At 36.7% G+C, this 19529-nt stretch overlaps 1 protein-coding gene across 3 annotated transcripts in view; it reads left to right on the top strand.

The window, feature by feature from the left end:
• The window catches only part of Ddr2 (discoidin domain receptor tyrosine kinase 2), a 151777-nt gene that overhangs the window by 7787 nt on the left and 124461 nt on the right, over positions 1–19529 (top strand). For all 3 annotated transcript variants that reach the window (XM_071618237.1, XM_071618235.1, XM_071618236.1), the window contains exon 2: positions 10834–10951. The gene's annotated coding sequence lies outside the window, so the exon portion shown is untranslated. The remainder of the gene's footprint in view (positions 1–10833; positions 10952–19529) is intronic.

The following is a 19529-nucleotide window of genomic DNA, read 5'->3' as shown; positions in this document are numbered from 1 at the left end:
TTGCTATAAATCCATAAAAATCAAGGAAGAGTGGTGTTGGCAAAAGAATAAACAAATAGATCAATGAAACAGAATGGAGAGCCCAGAAATAGGCCCATAAAAATATAGTTAACTGGTTTTTACCAAAGGAGTAAAAAGAATACGATGAAGAAAAGATGGTCTTTTTAACAAATGGGGCTGGAACTACTGATCTCTGCCCGCAGATATAATGAATCCAGACACAGACCTGACATCCTTTACAAGAGTTAGTTCAAAATGTATCACAGACCTGAATGTAAATGCAAAACTGTAACACTCAGAAGACAACATAGGAGAAAAGCTAGGTCATCCTGAACATGGTGATTAAAGTACCATACTCAGGGCACCATCCATGAAAGAATAATTTATAATTTCACTAAAATTAAAAACTTCTTCTTCATAAAAGACAATGTCAAGAGAATGAAAATATAAGCCACAGATAGGAAAAACATGTTTGCAAAAGACAAACCTGATAAATGACTAGTAACTAAAATATAAAGAACTCTTAAAACTCAATAGTAAAAAAGACAATTGGTTAAAAAATAGGCAAAGTTTCAGTTTTTCCATATATTCAAGATATCACTTATAGGAATCCTCAGTTCTTTTTTTTTGTAATTGAATATTTGGTCTTTTTAGATATACATGATAATAGAGTATATTTTGACATACATACATGGAGTATGAGTTATTCAAATTAGGATTCCATTCTTGTGGTTGTACATGATGTGGAGTTTCATTGGTCATGTATTCATACATGAACATAGGAAAGTTATGTCCAGTTCATTCTACTGTCTTCCCTAGTGGCATCTTCTCTCCTTTCCCTTTATTCTCCTTTATCTAATCCAATGAACTTCTATTCTTGCCCAACCCCTTATTGTGTTAGCATCCACATATCAGGGAGAACATTCAGTCTTTGTTCTTTTGGGATTGGCTTATTTCACTTATCATAATAGTCTCCAGTTCCATCTATTTACCAGCCAATGCCAAAATTCATTCTTCTTTATGGCTGATTAATATTTCACTGTATATATACACCACATTTTCTTTATCCATTCATCTGTTGAAGGGCATATTGGTGGGTTCCATAGTGTAACTATTGTGAATTGAGCTGCTATAAACAATGATTTGGCTGCATCACTGTAGTATGCTGATTTTAAGTCCTTTGTTTATACACTGAGGGGTGGTATAATTGGGTCAAATGGTGGTTCCATTCCAAGTTTTCTGAGGAATCTCTATACTGCTTTCCACAGTGGTTGCACCAATTTGCAGTCCTACTAGCTATGACGAGTGTACCTTTTTTTCCATATCTTTGCCAACATTTGTTGTTATTTGAATCCCCAGTTCTTTTGGTCAGGACCACCTAGTTTAGCAAGGACTATGTCTTAGGTGGTCTCTATAACTGACTTTATAGTATAACTCCAAGTGAGTAATTACCGAGCTCTCAAGATGCATTAAGGACTTAAATATGCCTAACATAGCGCTTATTTATTGGTGGGAAAAATTCTTAGTAGGGAGTAATTAAAACCTCATAATCTATAAACTTTGAGGATATAAAAGAGTTCAGTTAATTTCCATTAATTTGTTATTTTGTAGAGTCAGAGTCTCAAGAGAACCAGGTCATAGAGAAATGCTCCAAGCACTGGGCTTGCTATCAAAAGTACTGGGTTCAGATCCTGATTCTTGTTGGTTATGGAAGTCGAGGAAAGATACCAGTGTCTTCACAATATAAATGTGGAGGAACAGATGCGATTACAAATGAATGCTTACTGTGCCTTGGGTAGATAGTATATACCATAAACTATATAGTATATAGTGTATTCAATACATTATTGAATACATAGTGCTAATTTTTAAATTTTATTTTAACAATAAACAGAGGATGGTTAGTCTAAGAGGGTGATGAATAGTCATTTTAGGTTTCAGAATACACTCCCAGATTTGGCTTCTCTTGTTTTGACCATGGGCAGTGCTGGAGTCTTTCTCTGGTCATGCCCTTTCCTCATGGTGTGCTCAGGGTTCTGATGATGGAAGTATTTGCCTATTACCTCCTCCCGTCACTATGGAGTATTCTTGTTCTCTTTCTCCATACCTCTTTCATTAAAACAAAAAGCGCCTCACAAAAAATTCTGAATTAAAAAATATTGTATCACATTAAGCAAATTAACTGCTGCTTAATATCATGTTTAGAGGTAAACAGTTATTTCTAAGACTTTTTTCAGTCATTCATTACTGAAGCAATATTGAGCTTAGATGTTAAGATGTTAAGATAACCAGAATAATGGCTTTGCCAGTGGTGATGTAGGATGCGTTGGAAAAGAAAAATCTCCAAGCAATGACTAGAGTCTATGTGGACCTGATGTGTACAGGGGCACTTTTGGTCACAAGTTGCTGATGTAGCACATTTTTTGCCACTTACACTCTATTGAATAGACAAGACACAGATCTTTTTAAGGGACAGAGTTATTGATGGTAGAATAGACATAGCTTCCAAGGAATCTTTCTTTGGGATTGTCAAATCTGGTATTACACACCTGAATAATATGTGGACCTATTTTATAGAGAAAATTTTTTTCAGTTCTTCAAATGATCAGTTATTAGCATGTTATTAAATATATATACAAACTTGGGGTTTGGTGTATAGCTCAGTAGTAGAATAGTTGCCTAGTATGCATAAGGCCATGGGTTTGATCCCCAGTAACACACACACACACACACACACACACACTTGTGTGTGCAAAAACTGGACATTATATTTACTTCTTATGCTCATATTCTTATGCAACTATAAATCCAAAGCAAACTTTTGAATGAAGTCAAACATAACTATAAGCCTAATCATGTTTAAATTAGAAATACTATTTTAATGTGACAGGTGATGTGGTTTTGTTGAAATTAAGCACTAGTGTGGAAGTTAGAGTGGAACATGTATACTCAGGGTCCAGTACTGTTTAATTTGGGTCTGTTATTTAAATGTATTAATACTCATTCAGAGAATGCTTGTTGATGTAAGTATGTTGAACAAGTTACTTTTAATAGTCTCAAGGGTTTGTTAATTCAGGAAAACCAGCTTTCAAACACAACTCAATAATAGGCAGTCATCAAATGTCAGTGTTAAAGAGGTATCATTTGATAATTTTCTGAATTTACTTGAAGATAAGGTCAGCATTGTGGAGATAATAACATTAGTATTATGTAGTTATCTAATCTCCTTACAAATAAAAAAAGGAATAGAACCATTCTACTTTGTGTATTTATGCTTAAGAATTTCTGTTTATAAATTGGAACTTGTTGGTATGTGAAAAGTTCAATTCCAAATCACACATCTGATCACAGCATGAAAATGGCATTGATTGCCATGACTGAACAGATTAAACTGCCCCACGCCACGCTATGACTCAGTTTTCCCACCTCTTCTTCTATTTCTAGATTGGTTCTTGTCTTGATCTTTCATTTGGCATTTGTACAATTATAAACACAAATGAAAAGTCAGGCCTTGAAACTCTATGTTGGTATTTGGTTACCACTTGTATTAAAATGTCAAATTGTAGAAGATACAAATTTTAAAAATTCCAGAAAACTCTATTTTTTTTTTCCTGGGATTCCATCCCTCCATTATTTTGGGCTATCTTCTGCATATAAGAAGATGTTCCATTCTTGACTTTCTAGGTCTGGCTTATTTCACTTAACATGATGTTCTCCAGTACCATCCATTTACTAGCACATGCCATAATTCTTCTTTATGGCTGATCAAAACTCCATTTTATATATATATATATATATATATATATATATATATATATATATATATATATATATATCACATTTTCTTCTTTAACAGGTGTCTGTGTTGGTTCCACAACTTGGCTGTTATGAATTGCACTGGTATAAACATTGATGTAGGTGCATCCCTATAGTATGCTGATTTTTGATCTTTTGGATATATACCAAGGAATGAGATAGCTGGGTCATATGGTGGTTCCATTCCTACTTGAAATTTTGTGGGCTGTAAGATTGCATTTATACTTTGAAACACACCATACAAAGGTTAAATTTGGGCTCTTTTCAGAAAAAACTTCTGATCTGTTCTTTTCCTTTGGATTTAATTAATGAAAACTGTGATGGCCTCAGAGTAATTTTTATTATGCACCAAAATTAAATTAATCTCTTCATATATGAAATCTCACTGAAACCTTGTAATAATTGCATGAAGTGGATAGTTTTCCTGTTTTGAATAGGAGGACAAGTGACCCTAAGAAATGGCTAATCACATGACAAGTGACAGTGTCAGAATTTTAACCTATATCTTTTTCATTGCAACAGGTGAATTTTTACCCACTTCTTTGTTACTCTCCATGTGCCTCCTCCACTCTATGTTGTGAATCTCTCCTTTACTGCTAATAAGCTCAACTGTTCTATAATTGTCCCCTTATATGTTTGTCTGTTCCACTGAGCCAGTGGAACTTAAACTTTAGTATGCTTCAGAATCATCTGGAATATATATATATATATATATATATATATATATATATATATATATATATTTTTTTTTTTTTTTTTTTCCCAAGAAAGGCAGACTCCATGCTTCTCTCCAGATTTACTGAATAAGAAATTTTACATGCAGCATCCAGGAGACCTGCTTGTTTTAGCAACCTTTCTCAGGTGATTCTGTTGCAGGTCTCCCTCTGGCCACATGATTTTTAAAAATCTATCTTTGTATCTTAAAGACTGCTCAGTAAATCTTTGTTGAATAATTGAACGAAAGAATGAAAGAAAGAAATTGTCAAGAGAGCATGTATTCTTGGGAAGAATATGTTTTTGGCTAGTCCCTTGGAAAGTTTAGAGATACATGTTTAAATATCACTTAATACACTGGGTCTAGACTCTCAGAGGCCAGGTTGGGCAAGGAGCCTATGAGAAGGAGACAAAAAGTATGACTGTCTGTAAGAAAAAAGTGAAAATTTCCTGGGTCTTCCAGGATGCAATAGAAAAAAATCTTTCCCTTTTCTAAAACTAAGTTAATTGAACTAGAAAGATTTAAGTGCCTTTGAGGCCCAGAAAGATGTTAGTTTCCCCTAGTTTTTGACTTGAAGTTCTGTAGACTTGCAGTTTTCTGCATAACTTGTAGGTTTGAGGTTAATGTGGATTCTTTTATTTGGCATAATTTTTTTAGAGTACTTACCAAGTACCCTTGCACTTAATAAGGCATAGTCTTTTCCCTTCTTGAGTTTCTTATAAGATAGAAAATTTAGGAAACAGTAAAAGAGCAGAACATGTAATGGTGGAGATAACTGCTCTGTTTTTGCAAGTGCATGGAAGCGTTTCTATGATCAGGGGGCTAGTAGTGGATGCTGGAAGGTAAGAACTGGAAAGAATTGGGTAGGCAGGAAACAAAGAGAAGTACAGCAGAGTCTTGGCAGCCAGACTGCTATGACTGGCTCAGTTAATAGTGGAAGATGAGCCCAGAGTAGTGGGAAACGTGCCCCAGGGAGCATGTAGAGCATTGCTCTGTACAGATGTGTTTTATGACATCCATGAGAGCTTTGGATGTTGTAGAATTTTGACCATTTCCTTCATCTGAAAGCAGATGCAGTGTCGTTCTAAGATTAATGTGACAGCAGCATGTCAGATAAATTGCCAGGGAAAAGGAATTGAATTGAGAAACTCATTAGAAAGCTGTTTTCTGAGGTCCAGACATGGAATGATAGGTTTTAGACTAGGATGGTGAAGTATAAAAGGAAAAACTAGAGGAGACGTGGAAGGACACTGACAAGACAGCATCAATGCCAATGTTGGGCAGAAGCACTGGGAAACTCATACATTAGTCAATGTGCAGTATATGAGAACCCCAAAACTCATTTTCCCACAAGAACCCTTGGTCAAAGATGAGTGCTATAAGATTATGATTAGGATCCCATGTCTAAGTGTCTTGTGGCTATCTTACCTTCTGTTGCTGGCAGAGCAAATAAATGACTCTGGAGCAAACAAGGATAATTTTTTGTTTCTCTTTTCTTCTTCATCTCTTGCGGCTCTCCCACGTGGTCCCCATAGTAAGGACTACTCAGTAGGGGCACTTTTGCTTGGGACCTGTGAAGGGCATCTTGCTAATGAGCCAGTCCTTGGAAACTTGTGGGTTTTGGATAGATAACAGGGGTTGGGTAAGGGACAGAATTCTGTGGTCAAGTTAATTTGGAAAATATTATTAGAGAATGAAACAGATTTCTTTGCTGCAGGACTTCCCAGAGTGTTTCATATGGTAATAAACATGTTGACTGTCTAAGAGAGGTTAGCTTGCAGCACTTCACAAATGTATCAGACCATGTTTTTTTTTTTTTTTTTTTTTTTAAGGAGAAGTACCTGGGAGGAGGGATGAATAGCATATATTCAGAGATATTAGGTTCTGGAGAGTTTGTCTTTAAAAAATTCCCTTATACTAAAATTGGCAGTATAATGGGAAGAAACAGGAGTCTGGGATTTAGGTCTGGGATCTACTACCAACTGGAGACCTAGTGCAAGTCAATGAACCCTCTCAGCCTCAGTTTCCTCAGAAGTTTTAACTAATACTAGATGAATTCTCAAGTTTCTTTCAACCATGAAAGTCTGAGATCATGTGTATGTTCAAAAGAAGAAAATGATCTGTGATTTTTCTATTCTATAATAACTGGTGGTGGAAGCAGGAAGAGGCTCAGGGGAAAATAACAAGAACATGAGTAAGATGTGGTTTGAACCCCTTAGGTGATTATATGGTTGGGCACAGTTGCTGTGCTGGACTGATGTAACAGAGATAAATAAAGTTTGTAGTTTGTTCTCAGGCTTCTCTGAATCTAATCATGTCATGTGGCACATGGGGAACTATTCCAGTTGCTAATTCTCAGGGGTCACTTAATCTATCTAGTCCTGGTGTTGCTGCTTAGAAATCGACTATATACAGTAATCCCTTGGTGCCCATGGGACTGGTCCCAGGAGTCAAATCTGCAGATATTCAAATGACATAGTATTTGCATACAGTTTTGGGTACATCCTCTCATATACTTCAAGACATCTCTAGACTACTTGTAAGACCTAATAAAATGTGAATTCTATGTAAAAAGCTGTTACATTATTTAGGCAACAATGACAGGAAAAAAGTCTGTGCATGTTCTGTACAGATGCAACCATAGTAAGGACTGATACACAGTATGCAAATAAGACACGAGGCAAATGAAGCTTAAAGAAGTGCTGGAGAGAGACTGAGGACCTAGGTAGTGGCCAGAAGCTACAGCAGGTGTCAATTATATCTTCTCTGAGGCCAGAGAACATTGATTTCTTCATCTTTATGTTACCTATAATACATATTATATATTAGGAGCTCAGAAACTTTCTTGGATGAATCAATATTAAGTTATTAAGCTATTAATCTAAACAAGTGTATAATATTGAGTTAGTAAATTCATCAGTTAAAAACAGCTAAGGATACTTTGTGTCTCCTGTGAACTCTTTTCATCTCTCTGAAGCTTGCTGGCTTCTGTCATAGGAGGGTGATATTCTTTCTAGCTAGAAAATCAGATCCTGGATGGCTGAAAACATGGATTTTATTCTTAGACTTGGTTTGGCATTCTGACTGCCTTTGTTAGCTATGCTGTGTTGGGGGATTTAATTAGTATCTCTGAACTTTCCTTTTCTCATTTTTAAATGAAAGCAATAATATATCTGTCCTGCAATTATTGCAAGTGCTGGTTCTACTCCAGAGATGGTTCAAAAGTGAATCATCCTTCATAATAGTCTCACCCAAATCAGGTTGGATTTCTCTTGGTTCTATGGACTTATAAGTACAAACTGCTGGGAGCCATTAGCCAAGTAGGTATGACAATTTCCTTGCCAGCGTACCCCATGTTGCTTAGTGGAAGGACTCGTGGAAATAGGACATTTTGCAGTGACATTGCATGTAGGTGACCTTGCTCAAGGACCAGGGTGGATTAGGGTGTTCCCGGTTTAGGATAATCGGGTTTAGGGCGTTCCAGGTTTAAGATTATTCCTGCTGGGAATAGGGCTTATCCTGCTGCCTGAGTTCCCCTTGAGTTCTCACGGGATTCAGACAGTATTTTTTGGGAGACAGAAGCCCAGTGGAGGTGGATTTGGGCAGAGAACGTGGATTTGGGCAGAGAACGTGGATTTCCCCAGAACGTGATTGTAGACGGCTGGTGTGAGTTCGGGAATAAAGAGTTGCTGTTTGAATCTACAAGCTGTGTGGTGGCTCGTGATTGTGTGCCCAGCCAGACTGCGGCAACAAACCATACCAGGCTATGTAATTTCAGAGGCATACTAGAAAGTTAAAACAGAAATACAGGGACTGTTGTGCCCATTTTCCTGGTCTGGTTAGGCAGAAAAGAGGAAAGCAGACTTGTGCATCTCATTTTGAATCAGACAGATGATAAGCACTTTAAGAAATTCCTTATTGATTGGAATTTCTTCAGCCACATTCATTTTTCCTAGTTTCCTATGTCTCTAAACTTTACCATAGAGGTCTCCCGAAAAGCCAGCTTAGTTTGGGCCATCAGATCAGTCCCACAACTCATTTCGGTTTACAGAACAATTAAGGGAGGGGGGCTAACAACTACTGAGCACTGAGCGTCTACTTACATGGTGGGAAGGTTTTATACATAATTATAATTATTATTCTTAATAACTTTATAAAATAGGTATAATTATCTCTTTTGTATAAATAAATAGAAGCACATTCACCTCTGGAGACTGTACAACCAGTATATTTCAGAGTGAGGAATTGAACCCAGATAGTCTATCTGGTTATTAACATTTGAGATTTTTGATGTGATTGAACCAAATTAGCTGTATTGGTGGGGTTTTCTTTTACTGTTTCTATGTTAGGAAACTTGTAAACCAACAGGATTAGCCTTTTACCCCTTAATAGTGTAGGAAAATAGCTTTCATAATATCATGCTAAGATAAATCATAGGTCAAATGTCTTTCATAAGTGGAAGTAGGGAGAGAGAAAAAAGGAATTGAAAAAGGAGGTATCTTAGGAAGATAGGAGGTTAATAGATAAGAGGAAGGGCGTTGAGAGGGAGGGATATATATTCATATATTTGTATATGAATATAATATGTACATATTATATTCATATACATATTATATTCATATACAAAGTACATATTATATTCATATACAAATATATCTCAATGAATTCTTATATATAAAATAATAATGCACTAATAATAATAGAAGGAAGATCAGTAGAGTAGAGCAAGTGGATCAGGAGGAGGGAAGAGGGAAAAGAAGGGGAAGGGACTGGGAAAGGAGTGAATCTCACTGTTATGTATAATTAAAATACTCCAATAGTGCTGGGGCTGGGGCTCAGTGGCAGAGCACTTGCCTAGCATGTGGGAGGCACTGGATTCAATCCTTAGTACCACCTACAAAAATAAATAAAATAAAGACATGCTGTCCATCTACAACTATATTTTTTTAAGTGCACCAATAAAATAAAATAAAAGCACCAACATTTGAATAAAAAATTGTTTAGTAAGGAAAAATACCAAAAAACCAAGAAAAACTGTTTGAGAACCCTTAGACCCTGCTTTTTTCCCTCGTGATGATGTGACATTGATGCGAGAGCATATTTCAAGAGAGTTTGATGTTTGTAAACATTCCTATACCCACAGGCTCAGACATTGTTAATGTTCATTTTTTTCTGAAGTAGTGAGGTAAGTCCCAACTATAAAGGTTCAGTTATATAGTAGCAATTTGGCTGTTTTCTCAAATATGGAAGCCATCAACTACACTTTTGATTAGGAAACAAAAAGCCAGGGGAAAGCTGTCTGAAGATCTATGGCTCCTATTCTGGCTTTGTGAGGACATTTCATTCTCATTAGAAAGTGGCAACTTGGAGCGCCATTTAGCAACACTACTGAACACCATGGCACCACATATAGTTAAACAGCTATGTCTATTCAGTGGGATACAATAGAACAGAGGAAAGCAATAAGATAATTAAATAGATTGGAACAGAACTATTCCTAACATGAATAACAGAAAAAACAAGGTGAAATGCATGTGTTAATACTTGATTTTTTGAGATTAAAAATCTACAATTCATAGTTTTTATATACATGTAGACTATCTCTAGAAAACTATTCAGGTAACAGATAACTAGTTGCTTCTTAAGCAAGAGATGATATTCTGAGGTGGATGTGGGATTTACTTTTCAATTATATGGGATGTTGTGTGGGATCTCTGGAAATTCTTGAGCTTTTTTTCGAGAGGTACAAAAGACCAAAATTATTTTCATAATAACACTAGGATGTTTTTTCTTTTTTTACTCTCATTCTCCCATGAGTAGAAGGTAGAGCTTTCCAGAGGTCAAATGACATGCGATATTACAACAAATTGAATCCAGAAGCAGATATGCTAATCCAACTGTGTTGATGAAGCCAGAGATTTAAGAGATTTTCAAAAACAAAACAATGTCACTCTTCTCACTAAGTTTTCTCTGAAGAGAAGTTTTTTACCTCAAAATTATTACTTGTGCTAACATTATTATTATTTAAGAAATTAATATTAATAAATTCAAAATTCTTATTTTGTTTTAATTTGTAAACATTTTAATTTGTAAAAGTTTTAATTTGTAAGACAGTACATTCTAGGAGACATAAACACAATCTCTTTGAGCTTCTCTGGGCCATGTCTGTTTCCCTCAGTGCCTCATGTGCTTGGAAGCTTTATTGTGTAGTGGTGAAGGGGGATGCCAAGAAGGAAAGAAATGTGAATGAAGTAAAAGTTTGCAATAAAATAATGCTTTTTCTTTTTTCCACTTCCATAAAGGAGATCTGCAGGTGCTCTGGGGTTCAATGCTCTAACAAGTTCCAAAATAATTGAAGAGAAGCAGAGGCCAGTTGTTCCGAGGATCCTGCTCCACAGAGAATGTTCTGCACCCATTGATGTAAGTACGGCCAGTTGCTGAAGCTGTGTCAACACGTGTGATTGACGACAGAGACAGGAGCCATGTGACTCCCCTTGAAGCCCTCATTTATCCAGGCTGGTGTCACAGGGGGAGTTTAGTGCTTGGGTTTTGTGCCTATAGCTAACATCAAATGAGGAGACAATGCATTTGATTATATAAGAAACCTGATGTTGAATTTCATTAACACTTTCCACTTCTACAAATCTGGTTGTGATGAGACCCATGTTAGAGGCCAATCTTGGGGTGTACTGGCTAAGGATGTCTTTCCCAACTCTGAGTGGGGTATCTGGCCTCAGGCTGGGATTTCTCCATCCTTACTGGTTCCACTAGACTCTAGGGTTCCTGGATTGCTGTGTATTTTCTAATACTAAAAATCTCATTAAAGTTTTTTTTTTTTTTACAAGTTACTTTTTTCTAGCAATAATTTGAAGTGACTTACAGTAAAACAGTGCTTAATAGAAACATCAAAATCAGGAAAACAGGACAAGAGTCAATATATAATACAGTGAATGTATAAGAATTTCTAGCCCAGAGATACTTACTGCAGATCAATACAACACTAAACTGGGATTCATGACAAAAAAACAGAGGCATGGTTCATTGCAGAACTTTTATTAGGACACCAGAAAGCATTCCCACATATCAAGGTGGTTTGCCATAGGTGAATCTTTTTCTGAATGGAACTTCTTTGTTCAACCTTTGGTAGGCTCAAATTTTACCTACAAATCTAGACCTGAAACAATTTTTTTGAATCAGAGACCTTACTAAACTTAAGCTCATTGAAATTAGAAACCATATCTTCTTCCTGCCTCCCTCTGCAACCCTAGCACAGAGTCTGACACATGGAAGATGCTCAGTGAGAACCCGCCTACTTGACCTAGACTTTACGGTTTTCCTCAGAGCTTCAGAATGCTTGTTGAATGAATGAATGATTGAGTAGATAATGAGTATATGTGAGTGATAAGTGATGATTGGCTATGAGCGGGGACTAACGTAGTATATATATATTTTTCACATTCTCCAGGTTTCTTCTCACTGTCACAATGCTCCTTGGATTATACACTGCTTTCCATTTGTTATCTGGAGAACTCTTCATTACTCCTTAGCTGCCTTGTGGTGATAATTCATAGTTTAATATTATAAGTTCTCTGTTTTCCACAGATTTCCCAGAAACTTGCTTTTTCTTCCCTCCCCACCTCCTTCCTTGCTATGACAGACTCTTGATACAGGAGAGCTAAGAAGTTTTAACTAAAGCCTTTATGGTATACATTTCAGAATGATTAACTCATAGCTATGCCTGACCACTAATCAGAAGTTATTGCAGGATCTCTCTGTTACATTAGATTCCCAGACATTATTTATCTATGAATCATTCTGATTTACCTTTCAGAAACTATCATTGTGGTCTTTTCTTTCTCTGTCACTGATCTTAAATAACTATTTCCAAAAGCCATTGTTTCAATATCCAAGGCATGTATTATATATAGCCTCTCCTGTGAAACCTGATTTGGGTGCCATCCAGCACCTCCACTTTCATAATATTACACTTGGAACCCTCTCAAATATTTTGGTTAGAACAATAGTTTTTGAACATTTGTGTAAGGAACCAGGAGAAGGTTTGAGGGGCACAAATATAAATATATAAATAAGAGATAATCTCAACCTATGTTTGGCAGGAGCTAAAAGAAGAGAAAAGGAATAAAAAAGAGAACTATACTCAAAAGAGGTGATCGTGGGTCAAAAGAGTAACAGTCTAAGGAAAGAGGGAACACTTGATTCCTGGTTGGTCAAAGAACAAATGTCCTAAATAAAGAGGGTGCAGAGTTTGGGATTGGAAACTGGTTCTGGGAAGGAATTCAATACCTACAGGAAAGATGTGGGTCAGTCATTACAGCTGATATGGGCAACAAGGACCCAGAGAGATCTGTGTTGGGCATGTGGGGTGAACAAGAGGGAAAACATAGAAGTCTACTTAGAGCAGAGTGTGGGTTGATAAAGATGGAAAGGAAAGTAGCTGCCAGACTGGGAAGTCCTGACTGTTGGCCGGGCTGAAACATCTGGACACCATTTTAGGGATTCACACCTGAATTGTACATTCTCGGGAGGGAAAGATGACTTTACTTTTGAAGATGTTCATTTCTGAGGTCCTTTTTGATGAGTGTGGGTACAGTTCTGAACCAGACTTAAGGTGTCAAAAAAAAGTAAATCTCCAGGGGGAAATACCTGAGAGCCTAAAAATATATGTGCATGAGATTTTTAAGCCAATGTTTTCTAAAGTCTTGATCGTTTATTTTTGCTTTGATCTTTACAGAGTTTATAAAGAGCAGATTTAAGGATTCATCACAAACTATTCTCAGAGCAGATCCTGAGTTGCTCCCCAAATTTTTATTTTCATTGTTTCAATTTTTGTTTCATTATAACTTTTCATATTTCACTAGATATTTTAGCCCCAAATGTAAGTTATAGTAATAATGTTGTCAAGTCTTCCGGGTTGGCAATGTATACTGAATTGCCTCCTAAGCTTAAATTTACTCAAAAGTTCCTGCTTCCTTGTTTCTTCTTTTAGTGTGATGAGAGGAATTTAGAGTCTCCTTTCTCAACACTCAAAAGCAATTTTAAGAATTTCTCACTGGTGTCTACTTGTCTTACAAGATAAATTCATAGTCTCATATATTAATTAATTCTTATTATATATGAGTTTTCTTTCCCTCAGAGGACTGTGATTTTTGCTTTTGCACAGCAGTTAGCATAGTATTACCCGTGTAGTATTTTCTTTGTGGGTAAAGGAACTGGGTAGCTTATGGTAAGCTGCCGGAGCCCACCTGTTTCCATGTTTCTCTCCACTATTGCCTTTCTTTCTTTCTTCTTTTCTTTCTAGAGAATTGTTTTCAGTAGATCTTTGCTACTTGAAATATTTCCTATTGATGGTATCAATATAACTTAAGAGCTTGTTAAAAGTTCATAATTCAGGCCTCAGAATAAATTAGAATACATATTTTGCTTGGCATTTGAGACTTTTTGCTTTCTTACACAAGTCACCTAGGGATCATGCTAAGTACAGGATCTAACATATTCATAGTTCTTAGGTAATGATAGAATAGCTAGGCCTTAAAATTTTATACTGCCAAAGTAGTTATTTCCTTCCTTAGGGTGTCCTTGAACAATATTTCCCCCTTATTGTGACACTCCTCTACATACAACAGGTTTATGATAGGATGGGTACCTAGGGACATTGGGCTGAATCCAGTCCACCAACCTGTTTGGGTAAATAGAGTTTTATTAGAACATAGCTATGTTCATTTATCTATAGATTATGTATGGCTTCTTTTGTGCTACATAGGCTGAGATGAATAATTATGACAGAAATTATACCTTTACAGAAAAAAGTTTACAGACTTTGACCTCTAAGATGGACCCTAACATTTTTTTAAAGTTAAGGAAGTAGCTATGATCTTTTGCCCTGTGGCAAAATTTGTAAGCCCATCTTAATTTGTCTCTATTCTAGGAGAAGCTGAATTGTAAATCATAATTCCCAAGTAGACAATGAAAAATCTTGAGTCTAGTTGATCCAAATAATGGTACCAGAGAATCTATGACTTTCCAAGTCCCATTTAATCTCTCCCTCTTAGAATAAAAGATTACGATTTAATTGAGATGTATCCTTCTTCCACAAATTGATTCCCTTAGTTGTTTAAGGTAAATTTGACTTTCCCAAGAATTGGAAAGAGTAGAAGAGGAAATTCTGAGTAGACATATGTTTGGGACCAAAAGAAAAAATAAATTCTTGCATGGGTTGGATATAATCTGCATTTTTAAGCCTGAAAAGGTATTGTTGGTCTCAGCTCATTTCTGGACTCTTCATTGCGCAGCTAGATTCAGAGGGTGTGGGCTTGGAGTTCTCTTAATTCCCCTGGAGAATCCCACCACCTGTCTCTTATTTAGGGTTTTGTGAATTGTGAAATAATGGCAGACACAGGCTCCAAGAATAGCTGCATGTGTACGCCAAGCATACAGAGATGGAAGGCCTGGGCCAAGAAGCAGGAAATACAGAAGAGGGGCTGGGATGGAGGATCTGCTCTACAAACAGTGCAGCCGGAGGCTGTGGGAGGAGAGAGGCAGGCCCCATGCAATCATTCAAGGATGTGGGCACTCTGCTCTGATCTGCAAGTGTTGGAGATCCTGGCTATGCTTCTGGAACCAAATTTCAGTAGAGGTGGGTGTGAAAGAATTGAGATCCTTTTCCTCCTCCAGAGTTATCTGAAGCCAAAGATGTTCAGCGTGGAATTCTGTGGGAAACTTGGCTGTAGCTGCAGGAGATTTAGTTTTAGTTCCCTTCCCCTCTTTGTCTGCATAACACAGGACGCTAACAGGGTATTTTGAGAAGATGGTGTAGACATAAGTCTTTGCCTCAATTCTAGAGTATATCTCACCCCCAATTAACTCAGAGATTGTAAGAGTGAATTAGGACCCCTTACACTAAGAACTACCCGCCCTGTTGCTGGGAACTCTTATCAAATCCTCTCAGGCACATTTAGCTCAATATCTCAGCTGGTCAGAATATGGGGGTTTAAAGCCCAAGTTATTGTTTGGGCTGATATTTCAGCTATTTCCTCTATTAGAAGATGTATAACACATTAATTACTTAACTAATAAATTCCACAATTATCCATCTAAAAATATTCCATGTAAGGGGAGGGTGGGAAAAACATACGCTGAAGAATCAGAGATGCTTGAGTTTAGATTCTAGTTTCTCCATTCACGAACTAACTAACTCCTCATTCAAATTCTAATTCAGTCACCATGATTTTTCTCTCCCCATTCCACTTTCCCTGAATCTGTGCACTGGGGTGATGGAATGTTTCCTTCTCTCTGCTTTTGCATCAAACTTTGCATATGATGAATGAATATTCATCATACATATTATATGAAAATCATTAAGTGTTTGCCTTTCTCCCCAGATTATAATGTTATTGATGGAAGAGAGTTTTATTCATATATTTTTACCCCTACTGCCTGACACATATTAGCAATTAAACATATGTTTATTATACTGAAAGGTACTCATTATATAACTTTACTTTCCTAAAACATGGCTTTCTCTTATGTAAAATGATGGTGATAAAGATATACTTTGTGACTTTGTTGTGAGGATAAAATTATGTAGTGTTCAGAAGAATGTTCTGTAAATATGAGGTACTCCTGGATTGATTTTAATGTAGTAGAAGACAACAAGAACATGTGGAAAGCATGCAGAGATGTCCTAGGCCACTTTTTCTAAACTGAATGATTGATGGGGGAGGATCTGGAGACTTGTAAGACACAATTTCAGTGAATGAGTTGACACTGGACAGGGCTTTTATGTCTCTGCCAGGAGATTATATGCTTATAACAGTAGAAACATATCATATTAATTTCTGAACTTCTTTACTCTCCTAGGCACACTTAAGAATGCCAACATTTGGGCTGGGATTGTGGCTCAGCAGTAGAGTGCTCGCCTAGCACATGCGAGGCCCAGGGTTCCATCCTCAGCACCACATAAAAATAAATAAAATAAAGATACTATGTCCAACTACAACTAAAAAATAAATTTTTTTTTTAAAAAATAAAGCCAATATGTAATAATTGTTTTTTTAAAAATTTGTTCTCATTAGATACACATGACAGTAGAATGCATTTTGACACATCCTACATAAATGGAGTATAACTTCTCATTCTTCTAGTTGTACATGATGTAGAGTTACACCAGTAGTGTAATCATGTAAGCATATAGGTTAATAATGTCTGATTCATTCCATTCTCATCCCTACCCCCACACTCCCTCCCCTTCCCTCACTCCCCTCTGTCTACTCCAAAGTACCTTTATTCTTCCCTAGCCCATTCCCTCTTACTGTGAATTAGCATCTGCATATCAGAGAAAACATTCGACCTTTAGTTCTTTGGGATGAGCTTATTTCACTTAGCATGATATTCTCTAGTTCCATCCATTTACTAGCAAACACCATAATTTTATTTTTTAAGGCTGAGTAATATTTCATTACACATATATACCACATTTTTTTAATCCATTCATCTGTTGAAGGGCACCCAGGTTGGTTCCATAATTTAGTTATTGTGAATTAAGCTGCTATAAACATTGATGTGGCTGTGTCAACTGGGTCAAATGGTGGTTCCATTCCAAGTTTTCTGAGGAATCTCCACACTGCTTTCCACAGTGGTTGCACCAAATTGCAGTCCCACCAGCAATGTATGAGTGTACCTTTTTTTCACATCCTCGCCAACATTGATTGTTGCTTGTATTATTGATAATTGCCATTTCTGATTGGAAAAGATGGAATTTCAGTGAGTTTTGATTTCTCTAGTTTTGAACACTTTTTCATATATTTGTTAATGGATCATATTTCTTCTGTGAAGTGTCTTTTCAGTTGCTTAGCCCATTTGTTAATTGGGTTGTCTTTTTGGTGGTAAGTTTTTTGAGTTCTTTATATACTCTGGAGATTAATGCTTTATCCGAGGTGCATGTGGTAAAGATTTTCTCCCATTATGTAGGTTTTCTCTTCTCATTATTGATTGTTAATAATAATTGTTTTTTTTTTTTTGATGGGCTTTTGCAAAGCTAAAATCTTCTGTACCTCAAATCTTTCCATATCTGTAACTTGTAAATGTCCTATCTTGAGAAGGTGAATGGCATAACTATTAGACTGAAAAAACAGATTTGGAAAGAAGAGTTGAATTCGAAACATGTTGAGTGTGAAAGCTGTCCATCAAGCATGACATGGAACGTGTACAGATTCCATAGTGCTTAATGCTGTGGCTTGTTTGTTTAAAAGCACATGATAAATATTTATTGATTCACTGTGAAATTTTGGATCCCCCAGTCCATGTAGGTAACTAAGAACTACCACAGATATTTGAGCAGGGTTGTAAGATAATATGAATTTTGCTCCAGGAAGACTTAATCTTGCTGTTGAAGGTAAGGAAGATTGGAGGGAAAGGAGTTGGGGGTTGGGACATTCCTTAGGAGGTTCAGCAAAAGAGCAAGTGGGCAGTTAAGGAGCCTGAAACAGACCTGTGACAGGTAGAATAGGGAGGAGGGGACTACACAAGAGACTGGAGATTCACCTTCCTCCTCACTATTATTAACCCTAGAGAAATTGCCTGGTTCTGAGAGGAGCAAAGACCAGCCTCCTCTGGCTTCAGAACAAAAGGCAATGATTGCATCCAAGGGGAGATAATGAGAAACACACAGGCCATGGGGATCAGGAAAGCACCATTAATCTTTTTGTTGCAAAACTTCACTTTCCAAAGCCCTGGGCAAGGCTGCAGAAGTCTCAGCATGAGGACTTGGGCCCTGTACTAGGAAATGCAAAATGGAATCCCCCTTAATAAATCACAGACCTGATAATATCCAAGAATCCGAGAAACTGGGAGGGCAAAGGGGTGGGGCAGTTTCTGAGGAAAGAGAGAGGAATGAAGTACTGATGAGAAGATAAGAGAAAGCAAACATGGAAAAAAATGGTCAAGGGTTGAGTAGACAACTTTAATCTAGATATTTTTTCCCTCTACAAACTAATTTTCTAGAGGCTTTGCTCCATATACAAAATATTTATTAATTAACGAAAAGCTGTTAGAACAGTTGAAGTTACTTTCATTAAATAAAAACTCTTATTCTCTCCAACCCCAGAATTGTATACATACATTTTTTTTTACTTATTAAATAATCAAAGATGGAAGTCAAATAGATAAGATATATGAATGAGATTTAAAAATGTCAATACTATTTGATTTAGGAATTTTGTTGTTTCTACTTAAATTATTTTCATTTATCAGTTTGTTCCTGAGGGCAAATAATTGCAGGTTTGCTATTTTTGAACTCTGTTCAAACATATAAAATATTTTTTTTATAGCCTACATGGAAAACAAGGTCCAGATCCCTTGGACTGATATCCAAGGTCTTTCAGAGTCAATTTCCAATGGCTCTTTCCATTTCAGTTCCTTTAGTTCCTTATATGTATTTTTTATTCAAATAAAAAAATCTTCATACTCACTATTTCTTGTATATGTCCCAACTACCCATTTCTACCCATTTGTTCCTGGGGACATTTTCACAGAGCATGTGTTAAAGTCTGTAGGTAGTAGTCTCTTTCAGCAAGACCATGGTGATATGGTGTGTGGTCCTGGCAAGTCAGTTTAGACTCTGGATTTTAGACAGTGCACTTGTAAAACAAGGGAGTGTAACAGGTAGTTGTCAAGGTTCCTTAAAGTTCTAAAGCTTGGTGAGCTTTGTCCCCTACTGTCCTAGGTTTGCTCATTCATCTGTCTGTACCTCATTTCAGGTTGTGACTGCTGCCTTAAGTGGCCCTTCCTTTCCTCTCCAACTGTCAAATCCTGCACTCCTTGGCTAATCTTTTATTTTCTTCTTGACCCTGTTGTCTATAGTTCTAATTAACAGAGACTATATGTGTGATTCCATTGTCCCCTCACTCATACTGCCTTTGGTCAAAACCATGGCATATGCCCGGGATTCAATAAATAATATCATTTGGATAATTCAATTCCA

Source organism: Marmota flaviventris, chromosome 10 (genome assembly GCF_047511675.1).
Source record: "Marmota flaviventris isolate mMarFla1 chromosome 10, mMarFla1.hap1, whole genome shotgun sequence".
NCBI classification, from domain to species: Eukaryota; Metazoa; Chordata; class Mammalia; order Rodentia; family Sciuridae; genus Marmota; species Marmota flaviventris.
This window is presented reverse-complemented; position numbering and strand designations above follow the sequence as displayed.